This window comes from Ylistrum balloti, unplaced genomic scaffold (genome assembly GCF_031769215.1).
Source record: "Ylistrum balloti isolate Yb309-2 unplaced genomic scaffold, AGI_CSIRO_Ybal_v1 Utg370042, whole genome shotgun sequence".
Taxonomy (NCBI): domain Eukaryota; kingdom Metazoa; phylum Mollusca; class Bivalvia; order Pectinida; family Pectinidae; genus Ylistrum; species Ylistrum balloti.
The window spans coordinates 2,130,592-2,141,121 of NW_026782099.1; positions in this window are offsets into that span (position 1 = coordinate 2,130,592).

A 10,530-nucleotide genomic window follows, 5' to 3' on the forward strand; every position below is an offset into this window, starting at 1 on the left:
TTATTTTTAGACACGGGTGATCAGACACTGTTTTTATTTTTAGACACGGGTGATCAGACACTGTTTTTTGTTTTTAGACACGGGTGATCAGACACTGTTTTTTATTTTTAGACACGGGTGATCAGACACTGTTTTTATTTTTAGACACGTGTGATCAGACACTGTTTTTTTATTTTTAGACACGTGTGATCAGACACTGTTTTTATTTTTAGACACGTGTGATCAGACACTGTTTTTTATTTTTAGACACGGGTGATCAGACACTGTTTTTATTTTTAGACACGGGTGATCAGACACTTTTTTATTTTTAGACACGTGTGATCAGACACTGTTTTTATTTTTAGACACGTGTGATCAGACACTGTTTTTTTATTTTTAGACACGGGTGATCAGACACTGTTTTTTATTTTTAGACACGGGTGATCAGACACTGTTTTTATTTTTAGACGTGTGATCAGACACTTTTTTATTTTAGACACGGGTGATCAGACACTGTTTTTATTTTTAGACACGGGTGATCAGACACTTTTTGTTATTACACACTGTATTTGTTATTTGAGACAAGTGATGATACAAAGTGTTTGTTGTACGACACAGGTAATCAATCAGACACCGCTTATATTATGTATAGGATTGTCATACACTATTTGCTATAATTCAGACAATGGCGATGGGAGTACCAGTTGTTAGATTGGACGATCAATTTGTCTGTTGTCCGATCTTTGTTGTAGTCTATGACGATCAATTTGTCTGTTGTCCGATCTTTGTTGTGGTTTATGACGATCAATTTGTCTATTGTCCGATCTTTGTTGTGGTCTATGACGATCAATTTGTCTATTGTCCGATCTTTGTTGTAGTCTATGACGATCAATTTGTCTGTTGTCCGATCTTTGTTGTGGTTTATGACGATCAATTTGTCTGTTGTCCGATTTTTGTTGTGGTCTATGACGATCAATTTGTCTGTTGTCCGATCTTTGTTGTGGTCTATGACGATCAATTTGTCTGTTGTCCGATCTTTGTTGTAGTCTATGACGATCAATTTGTCTGTTGTCCGATCTTTGTTGTAGTCTATGACGATCAATTTGTCTGTTGTCCGATCTTTGTTGTGGTCTATGACGATCAATTTGTCTGTTGTCCGATCTTTGTTGTAGTCTATGACGATCAATTTGTCTGTTGTCCGATCTTTGTTGTAGTCTATGACGATCAATTTTTCTGTTGTCCGATCTTTGTTGTGGTCTATGACGATCAATTTGTCTATTGTCCGATCTTTGTTGTAGTCTATGACGATCAATTTGTCTGTTGTCCGATCTTTGTTGTAGTCTATGACGATCAAATTGCCTGTTGTCCGATCTTTGTTGTAATCTATGACGATCGGTTTGCAGTTGTCTGTGTTTCGTTGTAGACTATGGCGATCGAGTTGTCAGTTGGCCGATCTTAGCTGCAATCTCTGATGACCAAGTTGTGAGCTGATCGAGTCTTGCTGTAACCTAAGACGATCGAGTTGTCAGTTGGCCGACTTTTTGCTGCAATCTCTGACGATCGAGTTGTCAGTTGGCCGATCTTTGCTGTAACCTCTGATGATCAAGTTGTCCTTTGGCCGATCTTTGCTGTAGCCTATGACGATCGAGTTGTCAGTTGGCCGATCTTTGCTGTAACCTCTGATGATCAAGTTGTCAGTTGGCCGATCTTTGCTGTAGCCTATGACGATCGAGTTGTCAGTTGGCCGACCTTTGCTGTAACCTATGGCGATCGAGTTGTCAGTTAGCCGACCTTTGCTGCAATCTCTGATGATCGAGTTGTCAGTTGGCCGATTTTAGCTGTAACCTCTGACGATCGAATTGTCAGTTAGCCGATCTTTGCTGTAACCTATGACGATCGAATTGTCAGTTGTGTATGCTTTGCTGTAACCCATGGCGATCGAGTCGTCAGTTGTCATATGTGAAATTACCTCAGATATGTCCGATGGTAGAGTGTCGACTGCTTGCCAGGTTGTAAAGCATACGTGTCAAGACCGTGTAGAACAGACTTGGGATGAAAGTTTCTCCATAAAACGTGGCAAACGATTCGCTTTGTTAATATGGGCGCCGTTTAATTAAATATTACAGAGAGTTTTAACAAGAAAGTAGAGCTATTCAAGTGAATTGTATAGAACACAAAAGTGAATAGCACCTTTCAATACAAATTTAGACCTGGAACTGCATCATACGGCTGTTTCGTCTCAATAGGTCTCTTCAATGACACCAAGAACCTAAGTTTGGAAATCTAGGACGCTAATGGGGGAAGTCAGTAATGATAGATAAAAAATCTCAAAATGTAGACTACGAGATGCACTATTCTCATAATTCAGTTAATTCCGTAATTTTCATTTATTTGATAGTTTTAAAAGAATGTCACGTAAATGTGTATACTCAGAGCCTGGTCACGTACATGTGTAACTCTGAGCCTCGTCACGAACACGTGTATGTCCAAAACTCGCATGCATAAAAACGTGACATGCAGTTAGCGGCAGACCTCGATGATTTAAAGCAGCTGTGTCTGCTATACCTGCAACCCAGAATATTGTACAAAAGACACGCACGCTTTAGGCCTAAATAGGAATCTATATAAAACACGGAATTTGAATACCGGTAGTAAGACACCTAGCTATATAGGTCAATGGCCAGACGGCGTGAAGCTACTGTATACATTAACAGTGTTGTAAGAGAGAGTAGAACAAGTGGTAAGGGGGATATAGTCCTCGTTAATGTTCGAATATTCTCCCGTAGAAATGTGTTTCTGTACATACTGCTCTAAATAGGTCGGCTCAATTTCTAATAACTTTTCAAATTTCATACATATATAGTTATTAATTTGAATTAAATGGTTATTATTTAAAACGAGAGTTTATCTTTATCTCTGGGTACAGAATTAAAAGAAATGCAACACTTTAGCAATTCTGATTCAAAATATGTTCATAATTTAATTGTGTGGTGACAAAGTATGCCCCTTCGACCCCCTCCCTCAACCATTACGCACGCACAACCACTTTCCAACAAACCCTCACATACCACCACATTCCCCAACAAACACTACACACACACAAAACCACCATCACCACCACCACCACCACCACGTTCCTCTACCACACACACCTTCACACACCACACACAACCTAACACACCACATTCCATCACGAATACTGCTACCACCATCACCACCACATTCCACCACACACATCGCTACCACCATCACCACCACATTCTACCTAACACTGCTACCACACTCACCACCACATTCCATCACACACATCGCTACCACCATCACCACCACCACCACCACCTCAACCACCACCGGTGTACCTGTGTACGATATGTATTCGGTATATGTCGGTACACTGGTGTACCTGTGTACTTTATATGTCGGTACACTGGTGTACATGTATTCGGTATATGTCGGTACACTGGTGTACCTGTGCACAATATTTATACGGTATATGTCGGTACACCGGTGTACCTGTGTACGGTATATGTCGGTACCCTGGTGTACCTGTGTACAATATTTATACGGTATATGTCGGTACACCGGTGTACCTGTGTACAATAATTATACGGTATATGTCGGTACACTGGTGTACCTGTGTACGATATGTATACGGTATATGTCGGTACACTGGTGTACCTGTGCACAACATGTATACGGTATATGTCGGTACCCTGGTGTACCTGTGTACGGTATATGTCGGTACCCTGGTGTACCTGTGTACAATATTTATACGGTATATGTCGGTACACCGGTGTACCTGTGTACAATAATTATACGGTATATGTCGGTACACTGGTGTACCTGTGTACGATATGTATACGGTATATGTCGGTACACTGGTGTACCTGTGCACAATATGTATACGGTATATGTCGGTAACCTGGTGTACCTGTGTACGGTATATGTCGGTACCCTGGTGTACCTGTATACAATATTTATACGGTATATGTCGGTACACCGGTGTACCTGTGTACAATAATTATACGGTATATGTCGGTACACTGGTGTACCTGTGTACGATATGTTTACGGTATATGTCGGTACACTGGTGTACCTGTGTACGGTATATGTCGGTACACTGGTGTACCTGTGTACGATATGTATACGGTATATGTCGGTACACTGGTGTACCTGTGTACGGTATATGTCGGTACCCTGGTGTACCTGTGTACGATATGTAACGGTATATGTCGGTACACTGGTGTACCTGTGTACGATATGTGAATGCGGTATATGGTGGACCACACAGTCATAATGACCTCAGTGATACCTCGAGTTCTTCCAAGTCAAAACTGGAGACGTTTTATTCCATGTTGGAAAACAAGATTAGGTATTTTTTGTAAACAGACTTTGTATATAACAATGAAATACAATACCTATCTTACGTTCTCTAAATAACATCAACTAATCGGTTTAAGACAAGAGGGTTAATGCCAAGACACACGAGGGTCGTATAGATAAGAATGACCGTTCGCATTGTCCTTCATGGACCTAACATAAATATGTACAGAAAGCATCAACACACCAGTAGCCCTAATAACTAATGTGAAGGCGAGAATCCGATATCACGGTCAATGATTTTAATATCGATGTTTTACACAAGGCAAAACACTTAGCCAGAAAAGTGTTATTCAAAGGTTAAGGCCAAACATTTAGCCAGAGTGTGTTATTCCGTGGTAAAGATCAAACATTTAGCCAGAGTGTATTATTCCGTGGTAAAGACCAAACATTTAACCAGAGTGTGTTATTCCGTGGTAAAGACCAAACATTTAGCCAGAGTGTATTATTCCGTGGTAAAGACCAAACATTTAGCCAGAGTGTATTATTCCGTGGTAAAGACCAAACATTTAGGTAGAGTGTGTTATTCCGTGGTAAAGACCAAACATTTAGGCAGAGTGTGGTATTCCGTGGTAAAGACCAAACATTTAGGCAGAGTGTATTATTCCGTGGTAAAGACCAAACATTTAGGCAGAGTGTATTATTCCGTGGTAAAGACCAAACATTTAGGCAGAGTGTGGTATTCCGTGGTAAAGACCAAACATTTAGGCAGAGTGTGGTATTCCGTGGTAAAGACCAAACATTTAGGCAGAGTGTATTATTCCGTGGTAAAGACCAAACATTTAGGCAGAGTGTGTTATTACGTGGTAAAGACCAAACATTTAGGCAAAGTGTATTATTCCGTGGTAAAGACCAAACATTTAGGCAAAGTGTATTATTCCGTGGTAAAGACCAAACATTTAGCCAGAGTGTATTATTCCGTGGTAAAGACCAAACATTTAGGCAGAGTGTATTTTTCCGTGGTAAAGACCAAACATTTAGGTAGAGTGTGTTATTCCGTGGTAAAGACCAAACATTTACCCAGAGTGTGTTATTCCGTGGTAAAGACCAAACATTTAGCCAGAGTGTGTCATTCCATGGTAAAGACCAAACATTTAGTCAGAAAAGTGTTATTCCGAGGTCACGATAAAACGGTTAGCCAAAAAAGTGCTATTCCGAGGCCAAGCCAAATCCCCTCCAAACAGACAGTGAATATTCGCTCTCGAGTTGAATTTTCGTCTCGTGTTGTGCGAGTACCGAGATGTATGACAAGCATCGTGTATCATGTGTCGGTGTGAGATGAAGTGTCGTGATCATGGTCAGCGCTAAGTTGTATGGTTGTCTGGCATTGTCTGACCACGTCTCGGGTTGCATTATCAAGTGTCGTATGGACGAGACCTATTGTCGTATGTCTTGTTGAATGCTGAAATGCTGAAGTGTCGTATTATCACGACCATATGACCAAATGGTGTTACCCTCTTATAACACATGTATCACATTATCTACGTATTGAAATGGGACGGTACATGTACTGTAGTAATGTGACGTCGTTGATCATTTCTAGGTAACTTATTTCGCCGTCGATTTCCGATCTATCAGCGAAATTTACAGAAGATGACGTATACTGAGAATCACTGTATGTGTTGCAATACCACATAATTTGAGGTTTTACTTTACACCACCGTACATAATGCGTCACTGATCATGACGTCATGATATGAAATATCTCGTCGGTGTTGAGATAAGACTAAGGCAAGGTGTGTGTGTGTGTTATATGGACCTGGAATCGTAAATGATAAATATTGTGAACTTATTTTGACGCGATCAAATTTAAGCGTAAAATCAATTTTGAATAAATTAGAACAAAGACGAATTCGCAATAATGGCTATGATGATGACTTACAGTGACTTTACATTTAATGCTCTGTTGTTTATCATGATGACGTTTCCTATTCATGAAAAGTAAAGTCTCATGCTAAAACAAAGAGACAAGTCGAAATTGCGTTGTAGTGATTTCAGATGAATTTATTTGAATCTGCGAATAAATAGCAAAATATGTATTTTTACATTCACTACTAATTGATAAAAACAATAGATAGAAAACTTAGAAAATATCACTCATCCCTATTACCAGAAGTATACAAAAGTTACACATACTTAGCAATCTAGCATCTCAGCATCATCACTAGATGTCATATACTGTCATTCATGTATATAAGTTGTGTGGACGGCTGATAATCTCTACCGTGTGATTCTATTAATAAGGCTCTAGTACATGTATGTGTGATTCTACACATCAACATCGCTAAATTACTATATTGTTATATACTTATATATATAGTAGCAACAATATCTATATCACAACCTCTGTATACCGACATATACAGTGATATCACAACCTCTGTATACCGACATATACAGTGGCATCACTACCTCTATATACCGACATATACAGTGATATCACAACTTCTGTATACCGACATATACAGTGATATCACAACCTCTGTATACCGACATATACAGTGACATCACTACATCTATATACCGGCATATAGTGACATCACTACCTCTGTATACCGACATATACAGTTATATCACAACCTCTGTATACCGACATATACAGTGACATCACTACCTCTATATACCGGCATATAGTGACATCACTACCTCTGTATACCGACATATACAGTGATATCACAACCTCTGTATACCGACATATACAGTGACATCTCTACCTCTATATACCGTAACATCTCTACCTCTATATACCGACATATACCGTAACATCTCTACCTCTATATACCGACATATACAGTGATATCACTACCTCTATATACCGACATATACAGTGATATCACTACCTCTATATACCGACATATTCAGCGACATCACTACCTCGGTATATCGACTTATACAGAAACATCACTACCTCTATATACCGACATATACAGTGATATCACTACCTCTATATACTGACTTATACAGTGACATCTCTACCTCTGTATACCAACGTATACAGTAACATCACCACCTCTATATACCGGCATATACAGTGATATCACTACATCTATATACCGACATATACAGTGACATCACTACCTCGGTATATTGACTTATACAGAAACATCACTACCTCTATATACCAACATATTCAGTGACATCACTACCTCTATATATCGAGAAATAGTGACATCACAACCTTCTATGTGTATAGTGTCATTGATGTATAAAGTGAAATCAATTCTTTACACTGACATATATACCGGGACATCTCTACCTCTACATACAAATGTATACAGTTACATCACTACCTCTATATAACACCCATTATAGTGACATCACTACCTCTGCAGACCGTCATATACAGTTACATCACTACCTCTATATAACACCCATTATAGTGACATCACTACCTCTGCAGACCGTCATATACAGTGACATCACTATCTCTATATAACACCCATTATAGTGACATCACTACCTCTGCAGACCGTCATATACAGTGACATCACTACCTCTGTATCTGAATGTCAGTGTATAGAGTGACATCAATATCTCCATATACTGACATAGACAGTTACATTGCTAACGCCATATCCTGATGTAATATGTATATAGACATCAATACTTCTAAACACTGACACATACAGTGACATCAATTCCTCTGTATACTGACATGTAGAGTGGCATCACTATCTCTTTACACCAATGTATACAATGACATCAATACCACTTTGCTGATGTATACATATTCACTGGGAAATACAGAATATAGACATTGCATTGTAAAACCATGGAATTTGTAAGTTATATTGGTTTGTGTTGCTTTATTTTACTGAGAATACTCGGTTGTTGTATGTCATCAATTCACCAGCTATAGACATAAGTAATGATTATCAATGTATAATCAACACCAGAATGTTTTGTATGATTGCTCAAATCACATTAGATTTCCTGTCCTAAAGGAGAATTATTATCATACCTGGTTATCAAGCCAGAAGTTACCACAAAAATATTCAATCTCCTGAAGTACAGCTAATACACTACATCAAGTTATAGATATGCAAGTAAATATCTCCTTACTAAAGAAACATTCACCTGTCGTCAGCAGATCTGATTTTTGTCAGTAAGCATTAATAATGGTTAACAGCAGGGTGAGTTTGTAAATAGGATAATATCCAGATGACGGAGAAAATCTGTGATCATAAAAAGTGAATTAAATCACTTGTTCAAAGGGACTGAATTACATGGTATATAAACACAAACATATTGAGTAGTCCCCCTAACCGCCCCTTCAAACTTTTACACTGTAATGATTTAAAAAGAAAGTGCTCCTGGGTGTTAATATGGTAAAAAAAAAAATGAAAAAAGTATACAATTTGTTTGTAACTGATTTACAGGGCATTAAAATTACTGAGAGAGACAGCAACACCTGATATCAGGAATATATCACAAAGGAGAAAAATCATCATATTTGGCATACACAAAGGGATACTGTGAAATACATTAATGGGAAATAAAAACACATCAGATATGGCATATACTATGGGGAATAACTCCATATTAGATATGGCATATACTAAGGGGAATAACTCCATATTAGATATGGCATACACTAAGGGGCAGTTACTTCACATTAGATACAGCATATACTAAGTGGAAAAATTCCATAGCAGATAAGACATATACTAAGGGGAATAATTCCATATTAGATATGACATATACTAAGGGGTATTAAGAGAAATAACTCCCCATTAAAAATTTTCTGTTTTCATACTATCCAGTGGAAACTGAACTCAAATGGAAATAATTTGAGCATGTAATGCATGAAAATACCAAAAAAGCTTTTATACATTGTAAAGATCTTTAAATGACATTTTAATATTTCTGTATTGCAAGTTGAAAGCTGACATGGCTCTATACAACTGTCCTACTATACACTCAGACTGGAAGATGATGTGGCTGTGTACAACTGTCCTACTATACATTCTGACTGACAGTAGATGTGGCTGTGTACAACTGTCCTACTATACATTCAGACTGACAGTAGATGTGGCTGTGTACAACTGTCCTACTATACATTCAGACTGACAGTAGATGTGGCTGTGTACAACTGTCCTACTATACATTCAGACTGACAGTAGATGTGGCTGTGTACAACTGTCCTACTATACATTCAGACTTGAAGATGATGTGGCTGTGTACAACTGTCCTACTATACATTCTGACTGACAGTAGATGTGGCTGTGTACAACTGTCCTACTATACATTCAGACTTGAAGATGATGTGGCTGTGTACAACTGTCCTACTATACATTCAGACTGACAGTAGATGTGGCTGTGTACAACTGTCTACTATACATTCAGACTGACAGTAGACGTGGCTGTGTACAACTGTCTTCTATACATTCTGACTGACAGTAGATGTGGCTGTGTACAACTGTCTACTATACATTCAGACTGGAAGATGATGTGGCTGTGTACAACTGTCCTACTATACATTCTGACTGACAGTAGATGTGGCTGTGTACAACTGTCTACTATACATTCAGACTGACAGTAGACGTGGCTGTGTACAACTGTCTACTATACATTCTGACTGACAGTAGATGTGGCTGTGTACAACTGTCTACTATACATTCAGACTGACAGTAGATGTGGCTGTGTACAACTGTCTACTATACATTCTGACTGACAGTAGATGTGGCTGTGTACAACTGTCTACTATACATTCTGACTGACAGTAGATGTTGCTGTGTACAACTGTCTACTATACATTCAGACTGACAGTAGATGTGGCTGTGTACAACTGTCTTCTATACATTCAGACTGACAGTAGATGTGGCTGTGTACAACTGTCTACTATACATTCAGACTGACAGTAGATGTGGCTGTGTACAACTGTCCTACTATACATTCAGACTGACAGTAGATGTGGCTGTGTACAACTGTCCTACTATACATTCAGACTGACAGTAGATGTGGCTGTGTACAACTGTCCTACTTTACACTCAGACTGACAGTAGATGTGGCTGTGTACAACTGTCCTACTATACATTCAGACTGACAGTAGATGTGGCTGTGTACAACTGTCTACTATACATTCAGACTGACAGTAGATGTGGCTGTGTACAACTGTCTACTATACATTCTGACTGACAGTAGATGTGGCTGTGTACAACTGTCCTACTA